Raw genomic sequence first — 13040 nt, 5'->3', positions numbered from 1 at the left:
TCATAAGACCTGGTGAACAGAAAACAGCAGGTCTGCCAGATGACTTGATAAGTTGCTTTCACCAGAGGGTGAGAAATGATTCTTATTAAATTACCGGGGCCTGATTCTTCAGTGAACTTCTGGGGAATTTAGAAGTCTTGAAATTTCAAGTTCCTTCCAAAAGGAAAGACAGTTTGCTTCACCTTGCACTCTTTACCAAAAAAATTAAACACAATATGTGATCCATCCTTTTGTATTTTACAGGAAAAATATTATTGTTTTGGGTGTGTTGCTCTGATTCATTTACTAAGTAGCTCAAAATTCTAACAGTATGAGAGAAAAATAGAAAAAAGAAGATATTTTAACTGATTTAGGCTGTACACCTATAGCTCTTTCACTAGGACCTTATGACATTGGGAATTCAGTATTGTTCAAAGTATCTGTGTCAGACCTGGATATTATGTAGTGTTTGTGGTAAGCTGTAACACAGAGAATCCTGTGGTTTTGAGGTAAAACCAGGACTTTATTGACAAGTAATTATTTTCCTTTAGAGAAATCATTATTGACTTGTTGCTCCTTGCCCTGGTAGAGGTTGAATATCTGATTATAGAACTAGATGGCCAGGTAATCTGACCTGTCCATTATGAACTGGGTGTTCCCAGATGTTAGAAACCAGAAAAGTCATGCATGCTCCTCAGAACTAAATCATGAAATATAAATGTGAACAGGATCTGAAAGCACTAGTGTATTACTTTAACAAGCAGTTCACATTACCCCTACTGCAATGGGGACTCTCCATACTCGTGATTTTCAGTTAACCTCTTTCCCAAGCCATCTTACTGCTTGGCTAATGGATGCCATGACAGGGTCAGAGGTGATGTAGCAACAAGTACTTCCCCACTCCATGGCTCACTGGCTCCAGCCTCTGCTGGAAAATATCTAATTTTCCAGCAACAGTGAAAAGAGACGAAACCTAAACTTAGTATTCCCTAGAGGTCCCATCAGCCACCTGATTGTGGATTGAAACATTAAACGTCTTCATCATGAAGGGAATGATAATTTATCCTAATTGTACTAAATATTTACCTTGGAGTTAAATTGTCCTTCCATCTGACATGCTTTTTCTGAGCTTACTGAATGCCTTATTCACAATATTGTTTCTGACCAAAGAACTAATTTCACACAAACAAAATTAAGGCAATAACCTGACACTCACAGAAATTACTGCCTTACCAGGTACCTTATCAATCAAATCATTTGTGTTTACAGGGAGTTGAAATTGTCTGAATGGAAGTAAGATAGAAGGTAGCATCTAATAAAATTAAGATACTGTCCAATGTGAAGTATGTATATTCTCTGAACCAAACCCAGAATACAGGAAACAAAGAATAAAAGTATGTGTAGAGCTCTCACTCTCATACATAGTGAATCCCTCACAAGGTAATGTTTCCCATTTATGTCTCTGGGTTCTGCCACTTTGTCTTAGAGATCTGCCAGGAGATTTTAGAACACAAAATAAGTTATTCCATGCGGGGACTCTACAATGGTTTCATGAATTAGAGGCTAAGGTTTCATTTGTCCATTTCAAGCTCTTCCTGTTGTAGGACAAAGATGCAAAGTAGAGGATTATAGATGCCGATTATCAAGGGGAAACAAGTTTGCTGGGGGAAGGGTATAGTATATTTAGAAACCAAGGTCTGTCCTAGGGTGCTCCTAATCTGGTAGTAAAACTTATTGAAGGCTCCAGAAACTTCAGAAAGACTACAGAAACATCAAACAAGATCACAAACTAATTCTATTCCTGAGAAATAGTAGTTTGATTTATCTCATTATGAAATCAACCTCAATTTCCTGCCATACTGGCTGCAAATAAAGTGTTGAATAATTAATAAAGAAAGAAAGCAGAAATATCAGGGATGGCCTTCTGACAATTATAGAAATATAGTGTCTTCATCTGGGCGCCCTAGAAAATACAACAAGGAAAAGTTTATGTGCTAATGTTTTAGAGATATTCAATTCTGGGGAGGCGATATTGAAGGAAGAAAGAAAGAGGATAAGGAAGGAGGGGAAACAAATACTGGGTGGTGCATTTCTTAGCTTTTGCAGTTTAACAGAACACAGCTGGTTTCTTGGTAAAGAAGGGTTTTGGAGAGGCCATACGAAACCACCACCTCTAGTCCATTGTGGTTGGGAAGGGGGAGCAATAAATCTGCTGTAGTCTTCACCATCTCCTGGTTTCCACTGCTCAAAGCCCAATCCACAGGGAGGTTCAACCCCTCTATTCCAGGTTGTGTTAGCTAGCCCCTCTGGGTAGCCATAGGGAAGCTCAGAGCCTCGGGGGTTTCATTTGGATGGACCTGGGCACTGAAGCTGCTTTCAGTCCCTAGCACTGCAGATTCAATGGAGCCTGGGCACAACCCAGCCCTTGACCCTGCAGGAGGCTGAAACTGTGTGTCATGTTGGGATATGAAGTGAAGTTGCAATAAGGACAGCTTTGTGACCTGCGTTAGAGCTGCTGTATCCTGAAGCCAGGTAGGGCCCCAAAACCTGGAGGACAGGAAGGTCAGAGTGGATCTGGTCTAGCACACAAACGTGATCTTGGACTCATGGCCTAGGGTGTCTATCCATAGCTTTCATTCTTTCAGTGTCATGAACAGATTAATATGATCTTCATGTATATTTCTTTTCTCTCCTTTCCCTGTTCTTTTTACACATAGAGTGTTATTGGTGGGGGTTAGCTTTAACAATTTAGTTCATAGTTTACAGAATATCAAAAAGCTAAAACTCAAGAAAGAATAAAAATACTATGAAAATCTGGACTTGAAGCAGGTTGCATTGACTGCTAAAACACTTGTTAGTTACCTTTGGAGACAAAGGAAAGCAAAATTTTCTTGGTATAAGTAGTAGCTGCATTATTTGGAGTACATACATTGTGTTCAAGCCTGTGAGAGGGAGGGAATATTTTGAATTGGACAGGTAAAGAACTGACTCTAGTAAACATTTTTCTTATATTTCCCAACAACTTTTGAACACCTCTCTCTTGTTCAGGATATCTTCTATGTTAGATTCTTGCATTCCTAACATAAAACCCAGAAACCAACCTTCCTAAAGTCCCCTGCAAGTAAGGTGCAAGCATGGGACATACTCTTCTCTGATGAGGCACATTCTCAGGAGGCTTTCTAGGCAGAGAGTGAAGGAAAAAGGAGCTGCCATATGGAATCTAATCTAGCAAGCAAGCATGATAGTAAATCAGCTGTGGTGGCATACCAGTGGCCTTGCCTCATGCCAGCATCTCAAACTATAGTGCCCGTGATCAATACCAAATTAACAAAGGAGTTGCCAGAAGAATGGTATGACCGAAAAATGTGAGTGTTGTTCTCGACTGAGAGCTTGACTTCCTGACTATCCCACAGATTTTGTGAGCTCCCAATATTCTTTTGAAAAAGCAAGTTTTGCCATTCGTACTAAGCCTCAGTATAGTTTTGTTATAATTTTTTTACATTACATAAACTCATTTTAGAATCATTTGATATTTGCCTTGGTTTTGTAACTAGATATAGAAACTTTACATGTTTCAAGCTGAGTTTCTTCCTTTGTCAAAACCATACCCACATGCACACATGCATACACACATACGTATAGTGACAAAAAATTTATCTGTTATGAAGTATCAAATATGCTGAAAATACAATTTAAAAGCTCTCAACTGTGAAGTTCAAGTTGGATGGAATTTATAAGCCCAAGAGCTACCTGACATACCATATGAACCTTCAATAATCAGATCACAGAATATGAAGACACAGCTGCAATTCAGTGTTATGTTAAGCAGAAGCAGAAATTACTATTCTATAGCATTTCGTGGTAAGCACCACTGCAGTGTGAAGGCAGATAGCCCAACTTTTGTTTAAAGTGAAATTTAAAATGTATATTTTGAGGTATACACACATCTGAAAACAGAAAATCTTTAAATTATACTGAATCAACCACAGTTATCCAGAAAAAGGGTATTTCTAATAAACTAATTTTCCAAGCTTAGAAATATACTCAATTAGAATTATATCTTAAGAGAGCCTAGTTTGTATTCCCTCCAACTTTACTGATGGAAGCCTTCAATTTCTCCAATTGAATTTTTCCTTGAATAAAATGTTAATTTACAGTATTTTCAACCCTCAGGGAGACTGAAGATAGAGAACTCCCTAATAATATGTAGAAGAGGAAATTTGTTATTTAAATCTGAATTTCATGTACTGAACAAATTTATATTTTCTTTTATTCATAGCTAAACATCATTTCAAAATCATTTGATTTCCCATCAGAAAGTCATTGGGTCAACTAAATAGAGAATTTTAGCAAAGTGATAGAAAGATATTACTCATTACAGGTACATTCTATCCCCTAACCATCATGTGGTAGATGCTTTTTTGAGAAAATAAAGCCATATTAGAAACACGACAGTAGCCAGAAGAATAAAAAATAAACATCATACTTCTGCTTTAAAAACATATATAACATTTTCAGATTATAGAAATAAGACATTAATGTAAGACAATTCTGAAAGAGATCATTTTTAACAAGAAAAAATTTTAATTATACCATTCATAGTGCATTGGTAATACTCTAGTTAGGTAAACTTCTGGTTCCTTATAAATATAAATATATGTGTATATATATTTTGGATATATATTTGCATGTATACATTTTTGAAAGATTTTATGTATGATATGTATACATGTATATAAAAATTTTTACATTATAGCATGAATTCTTCCTTGATCTAGAATATGTACCTTTTAGTTCATTGTATGGATACACTATAATTTACTGAACTGTTATTATTGGTCATTTATCTTGTTGCTGATCTGTATTATGATAAATAATGCTAGAGTACAGATCCTGTTACATTATTTTATGTTTATTTTTTATTATTAGAATAAGATTCAAAGTACTCAGAAAGAAAGTGGACAATTTTATGTTTTTGAAACTGCGTACCATATTTCTTACCAGAAAGGTTCTAGCAGTTTACATTCCAATAGCAAGGTATTACAGTTCCATTTTCAGTACAACCATGCCAAAAATAGGTATTTTAATTTGTTTTCTAATTTAATTGTTGAAAAGTACAAACTGTTTTAATTTGTATGTTTGAAACTAGTTATTCTAATGTCAAAATTTAGGGATTTTTATTTCTTCCCTTATGAATTGCTTTTTACAATTTTGATCAGGTTTTTGTCATTTTCTTATTAATTATAAGAATAGCTCTTTATATATTAAAGATATTAATAGTTATCATGTATGCTGTATAAATTTTTTAGATTTTTAATTTCTTTTCATCAATTTTTATAACATCCTGAAGAAAGTATTTTAAAGTTTTAGCTGTCAATTTTTATTAATTAATTTTCATGGCTGTTAGGTTGAGAAAATTAGATCAAAAATTAATTATACTTACCTCTACTTTCTTATGGTTTCACTTTTTGCACTTAAATATTTTATCCATTTAAACAATATTTTGGTGTAAAGCCTCAGATAATTTTCTAAAATAATTAAAGAATTGCCCAGATCCAGTCATTGATGGATCCTTCCATTTAAATGTTAGATTTATAATACAAGTATATTTGAAGACTTTTTAGCCTGTTCCACTATTTTGTCTATTTGTTCAGAAATACTATATCATTTTAATTATTATTTCTCTATAATAATATATTAATGTCAAAAGAAAACATCTATCTCCTCAATCTTTTTCTCAGAATTGTCTTAACTCCTCCTACCCATATTTTTTCCCAGATGATCTTTAAAAATCACCTACCCAATTCTCAAAAATTTTATAGAATCATCAGTTACATTGACTTTCATTGAAATCCCACCTACATGTTTCTACAGTTTGTCAAGATGTCTTCAGTAAGTTTGAGAACAATTTTTCATATTTTCACTTTATATAGTCACGCACTTTATTTATACCACGTGTATGTATAGTTTTTATGTGTGAATGTGTATTTATATTATACATATATAGTCGGATTACATATAAGAATATGCATGTATATAAAAGAATATACATATGTATATGTGTGTGTCTATCTATCCCATTCTTGCATTAGTAATTTTTAGCATCTATGCATGTAAAATTTTATCAAATAACTATTTATTTATTTTGAGAATGATAATGAAATATGTCTTTATTAACATGTTGAGATTTTGCATTATAATTATTTCTAAAATGTGCAGCTAGATTTAATTTGCTTGCACATTATATAAGATTTGTCAGTCTTCGTAAGAGATTGTTCTATAGTTTTCATTTGTTTTGAGCTCCGGTATCTGCTTTATGTTAATTTTGTAGAATATTTTGTACATCTTCCTGTTATCTTCATATTCTAGATGAGTTTGCATTTCATAAGGAATATCTTTCACTTCAAAATTTTTAAAGAACTCATTGGAAAAACCTTCTTACCCCAGACTTTTTCCTTTCTTTGTTTTTTTTTTTTAAAAGAAAAACTATTTTCTCTAGTTGCTGAATTAATTTTTCGAGGTAAATTTTTTTCACTTGCATTTAAAAGGAAAGCTGTATATTGGCTTGGTACAAATATTTTGAGACACATTTGAGGGTGTGTGTGTGTATTTAAAATTTATTCTGTTCATGTGTATTTTAATTCTTTTGTCTTCCCTTGTTTGTCAAGGGCTTAATTATTTGAATACAGAGTATAAAACAAAATAAAAATTCAACTGCTTTACCACTAGTGTCACTCAAAGGCATATTTTTACTGCCTTCTTCAATATCCCATCAAAATATTCCAGATTACTTTTTATAGAATATTTTATTTACACCTTGCTGTGGCTGCTTTTTGATTTTTTAGCATACACTTTTGCTTTATTTTTTTTACACAATTTATTTTAAAAAGTCAACTCTGCTTCAAAACTGTTTCATAACATAATGTTATTTTCTATTTTAGAATTGTTTTAAATCACATACAAAGAGAATTTTATTCTTTGCAATAGCATTATCCCATTTTAAAGCAATTATTGTATATGGATTTTCACTTGGAAGTTTTGGTATCTCCATGGAAATAGATGTAGGGAACAACCCCACAGAGAAAACATTTTTGCTGACACATAGCAAATAAGAAGGAAGACAAGAACAAAACAAGAATAATCCTTTCTTGATCAAAGCAAAACTGTGAGAACAAAAAAAAGTACTTTAAGGCAACAAAAGAATATGTAAAAGAAAAGTTGCTTCCATGATTTACCTGTAAAAAGTGAATACTCACTTCCGGAATGATCAGCCAGCCAGTATACTTGTACATGTAAATTCTCTTCCTGCAAGCATAGAGTGGGACAAAGTAATGGTTAGCAAAAAAAACCACACCAAGGTGGTCCACTTTCGTGTCAATTCTAGCCAATCTCTGTCATTGTACGCTTTTTCCTGACAATAAATGGTACCATTGTTGCTTAAATTGCTTATTTTACTTTTCATGGAAATTTCCTATTAATCCATAATTATGATAAAATTGTTATATTATAAAATGGTTTTATTGGGACTTATTTATTTATTTATTTTTAAATATTTTATTTATTTATTTGATAGAGAGAGAGAGAGAGAAAATGAGTGGGGGGAGGGGCAGAGGGACAGGGAGAAGCAGCCTTCCCGCCGAGCAGGGAGCCCTACGCTGGGCTCCATCGCAGGACCCTGGGATCACCAGAACCAAAGGCAGACGTTTAGTGACTGAGCCACCCACGTGCTCCAGATTCATTTTTGAAAAGATTTGACACATCTTACGTTGTGAACTCTTGCTACCCTATTCTGTACCTCTACACTGAAACTTTGCTTTCTTCATATATAATATTCATATTTTCATATTTTTCTAAGGACTTGTTTCTTGTTCATTCTTTTTTTTTTTTTTAAAGATTTTATTTATTTATTTCAGAGAGAGAGGGAGAGCGAGCATGTGGGGTGGGAAGGGTGGGAGAGGGAGAAGCAGAGGGAGAGAGAAAAGCAGGCTCCTGGCTGATCAGGATTAGCTTGATGGGGGGACTTGATCCCAGAACCCCGGATCGTGACCTGAGAAGAAGGCAGACCCTTAACCAACTGAACCACCTAGGAGTCCCTGTTTCTTATTCGGTCTTAAGTGAATCTCTGTTGGGGTTAACGTAGAGCATGAAATCAGCCATAATCCCTGGCTTGCTAAAATGTCACATGGCAGCCGCTGGGGGCAAGGGAAGGTTTCGGTTTCGGAGAAGGGCGTGGACCTTTGGAATGCCGAGGCGTGTGTGAGCACTCTGCCATAGGAATGCTGCGGGGAGTTGCCTTCCCCAAGCTTTCCTAGAGCAAACAGCCGCCTGGGATCTAAGAGATGTCTGCATTGTCCCTTAGGCTATGTTTAGCAGAACTCGTTGACAATGCTGATTAGCATATCATATCTTTCCGGTAAACAGATCCTCCTCGTTCCAGTAAGAACCCTTGTCACACATCACGTGCTTGAGAAACAGTGATAAGGATTTGTGATTATCCTGAAGGACCAATAAAAGTGGGAGCAAAGAAGGGCAAAGGGTCTTCTCTGAGCGTTGACCCCGTTGCCTTCTCCTCTCTTTCACGGCAGTCTAGAGTCATCTTTCATCCGTCGGTGCAGGGATTGCTGGCCATGCCCGGCAAATCCATGCTAAGGAGTCAGTGTCTGCTGCTCAGATGTTTGAGTAATACCCCAATATGACAGCGGACTATAACCTATTTCTATGGCCTCTTAATGATTATTCTAGATTTTAGATTATGGCTGTTGTGTGGATTATTTTAAACTACAGATGCATGGGGGCCACTGGGTGGCTCAATCAGTTAAGTGTCTGCCTACGGCTCAGGCCGTGATCCCGGTGTCCTGGGGTCGAGCCCCACCCTGGGCTCCCTGCTCGGCGCTGAGCCTGCTTCTCCCTCTCCCTTTGCCTGCCACTTCCCCTGCTTGTGCTCCCTCTCTCTCTCTGTCAAATAAATACATAAAATCTTTAAAAAAAATAAATAAATAAACTACAGATGCAGGCAGGACAGACGAAATCAGTGAATACAATAGTCACCCCTCAGCCCTGGGGAATACATTCCAGGACCCCGGTGGCTGCCTGAAACCACAGAGAGTATCGAATCTTATATATACTTTTCTTTTTCCATTACATACATAACTACGATAAAACTTAATTTATAAATTAGGCACAGTAAGGATTGCAATAATAACTAATAAAATAGAACAATTATAACAATACACTGGAATAAAGATTATGTGAATGTGGTCTCTCTCAAAATATCCTATTATACTGTACTTACCCTTCTTTTGATGATGTGCATGATAAAATGCCTACGGGATGAGATGTGGTAAGGTAAATGATATAAACATTGTCACTTAGCCGGTGTTAGGCTACTGTTGACTTTCTGACAGTACCTCAGGAGAAGAATCATCCGCGTCTGGACCTCCGTTTGACATGGGGAGACTGAAACGCGGGAAACTGAAAAGGCGGGAAACTGAAACCCGAGGGAGTCTGAAATTAGCAGGAAACAGAAGCCGCAGGAGGCAAAACCGAGGATACGGTAGGACTATTGTATTCTTACTCTATTTTAGAGAGCTTTTAATTTAACATAGAACTTTACTGAGATTTCCTATTTTGAATGTCAAATGTGATAAATTTTCAAAGCTTTCCATTTGGTTTTCTCTTTGCATTTAAGAAATATAAGAACCTGAGGTGCTTGGATGGGTCGGTGGGTTATGTGTCAGACTCTTGGTTTTAGCTCAGGTCAGGATCTCAGGGTGGTGAGATCCAGCCCCATATCAGGCTCAGTGCTCAGTGTGAAGCCTGCTTAGGATTCTCTCTCTCCCTCTCCCTGTGCCCCTCCCCTTACCTGCTCATGCCCTCTCTCTCTCTTTAAGAAAAAAAAAAAAAAGAAAGAAAGAAAGAAAAAGAAAGGGGGGAAAAAAAGAAAAAAAAGGTAAAGAAAAAGAAAGAAGTGTAGAACATGGAAAAGAAAAAAATTAAAGAAAAACTGGCATTCTATTTTTAATCCTCCAAACTAAATCAGTGCTAAACCTTCTTTCTTGTGAGTTTAAATGCATAATATGTAGCATACTAGTATCATTTATTACCAACCCAAGACACTTTTGAGAGTGAAAAGGAATGCTTTAATAATCATCCTAAGATTATCCCAGGCAAACCAGAAAATGTGTTTTCCCTCAATATATGTTTTTCTTTTTAAAACCTTAATTTAGTCCCCTTTTTATGAAATACTCTAAAACTGATGAAAAAGGTCCTGGAAAATAGTACATGATCATATTGTTTTCTTTCCTTACTTTTTAAATTTTTCTTGAGTTGCAACCTTTGCTTCCTTAACATGTTCCTGTATCACTTCTTATAATGTTTTAGGTGCATAAAATACATAGAATTATAAGTAAAACTAGTTGAGATGCAGGCATTAAAATATTAGAAAATAAATTTAGTATAGTAATATATGTGCTGCATTATTGCACAATATTGCAAGATCTAGTGGGTAGTCTAGTATAATTTTGAAGTAGTTATAAGTGTAACAGTATTTTCAGTTTTATGTTACAGAAAAATATAATTTCAGTTGGTAACAAAATCACAGCTACTGCTAATATCAAAATATGTTGTCTCAATTATAAAGAAAACAACCTAACTTTCAATTAGAGATTAGTGAAAATATACATTTCTTCCCTTTCAAATTCAAATACTAAATGAGTAAACACAAGTTAAGGACACTCAGTTCAGAATAACTACAAGAGAGCTAAAACGGTGAAAGAAACTGTTTTACCAACCAGATTCTAACAATTGTAGTGGCCTTATAATTTAACCTTTCTATAGCTTGTATCTTTGCTTTTCAGAATCACAGAAAAATAAGCAAAAATTACATATATATGAATTTTCTCTAATACTTTACTAAGCTATTAGACTTATAGCAGTGTTCGAGAACTGCATAATTCTGAAAATTAATTATCAAAGTTGCCCAAATAACTTAATTGTCACCTCTTGTTTTTAGAGATAGTACCCCTTATTTACTACACTGCAATGAAGTGGATACAATTTTTCCTTATTCTTTGTTTTTCTTAATAAGCTACAGCTATTATAAAAGCAGTTAATAATAGAACTCAGATCTATATCAATCAGTGCTTCAAGTTTTTCAAAATACGGCACAGTTCTCTGAATTTAAATGACACATGTTAAACTTTGCTCTAATTAGTGAAGCTGAACCATTTAAATCAAATGGTGATGAACTACAATGGATCAACTTTGGAAAAGGTCACCTTTCAAATAAAAGTACCCTGGCACTTCTAGTAGGATTTCTTTAAGGTCAAAGATGCTCTGGCTTATTTTCAGAAATGTTTTCAACACAATTAAGAGACGGACAAATTTTTTCACCCAATCAATTTTCTCAGTTTGTTTTCAAATACAAATTAAACCTCTTCAATCTATTAGCTTTTTAAGAAGTAAAATGATGAAAATTCATTTGAATGATTCTTTACACAATGCAAAGAATGGAGAAGTAATTAAACTGCATACCCTTTGCCTAACTACATACTCCCATTTGCCCCCTCTTTCAAACTAGCTTTAATATATGCTACCTATATAGAAAGGTAAAAATCAAAGGAAGGTAACAACAAAAATACTTTGGCTAGTAATCACTATTTCTCAAGAACCTAGAAAATATTTCCTCTATGCAGCCAGTGGAACAAATTGAAAAGCCCACTTTTGGCCAGAGTGCCCTATGTTATTAGAAACAGAAAACTGTGCTTATTTAATGGAAAGTAGAAAATGTCTTTTTATTTTGCTTCTTATTAGTGGGTTTAGCCATATAAGCTTTTAACCAACAGGTTAGCCTTCATTTTTTTTTTTTTTTTAAGAATTTAGAGAGCTATTCAACCTCTGCTGGCCCCCATCAGAAGCCATCTTTTCCTGTTCAGTCTAGGGAATTGACTGCATGGCCAGCACAACCACAGGAAAGTCAAAGAAACAGCTGGTGCTCGGGAACAAGGAGCTTGGGATTCAAAGACCAACAATCCACCTTTCCATCTGTCTCTGATTCTCTTTGCTTATCATATTTCTTCTTTTAGACTGGCATCATCCCAAAGGTAGATCTAATGTCTGGAAACATAGGACTTTGCACTTCCCATAGTTTATGATTCACATTTTTGTGCCACCAGGTAATTTAACATTATCTTTTGTTTGACACAGTTCTAGCTCAAAATTTTCTGAGGAAGGGCACAGGTTAGCCTAGCTTTGGTCAGGAACCAGTTGCTGTGCAAATTAATTTCAGCCACCTAGACAAAGCTCCACAAATGGCCTCTCTCTCAGGAAGACATGGTTCAAGTGTAGAAAGAAGCAGTTGCCAAAAATAAGCGGTTGCCCTTAAATAGGTGAGCAGTGCTTCAGAAGATAACACATGCCCACTGTAAGATATGCAATGTAAAAAATAATGATTTAATAGTGGTAATTTGGGATTTTTAAAAAAGCAGACTATTATATATTATCAAAAACCAAGAGAAGGGAATAGGAACATAAAGGTCTAACAACTTTTATTCTACATAATGAAGTAAATAAAAATAATTTAATTAAAATAATATAGGTTAAGACTTTTTAAAAATAAAAAAACTAAGGTAATAGATAGTTTTAATAAACTAAGTTCTATTTACAACTCTCTTGCTTATAAGAGACACAACTACAATAAAATAAGTAAATGTTAAAAAAACGAAATGATAGAGATTTATCAAATGCATTTCAACATAAAGAAAGCAAAAGTAGGAATACTATTTTAGAAAAAGTAGAATTCAAGAGAAAATAAGTTCAATAGTTGAATAGATTTTAGAGTGATTGTATACCATACAAAGGTAGAACTCATCATATAACATTTAAGGAACTTTACATACCAAATAAAAATGCATCAAATTATGTACAGTAAAAACTCTTAGAAAGCAAAAAATATTAATAGAAACTGAGAGATTTAACTGTACCTCAATAAACCTTTGGCATAATATGCATATAAGAAAGACATAAAGAATACAAATAATATGGTAAACTTGGAAAAAAATATA

At 34.8% G+C, this 13040-nt stretch overlaps 1 pseudogene; it reads left to right on the top strand.

Annotated features, from left to right (window-relative positions):
- The first annotated feature begins 3192 nt into the window (after positions 1 to 3192).
- LOC118548262 (protein MEMO1 pseudogene) overlaps positions 3193 to 13040 on the top strand; it is a 53802-nt pseudogene continuing 43954 nt past the window's right edge.

This window comes from Halichoerus grypus, chromosome 9, assembly GCF_964656455.1.
Source record: "Halichoerus grypus chromosome 9, mHalGry1.hap1.1, whole genome shotgun sequence".
Lineage (NCBI taxonomy): Eukaryota > Metazoa > Chordata > Mammalia > Carnivora > Phocidae > Halichoerus > Halichoerus grypus.
The sequence above is the reverse complement of the archived record's forward strand: the minus strand, read 5'-3'. Positions and strand labels throughout refer to the sequence as shown.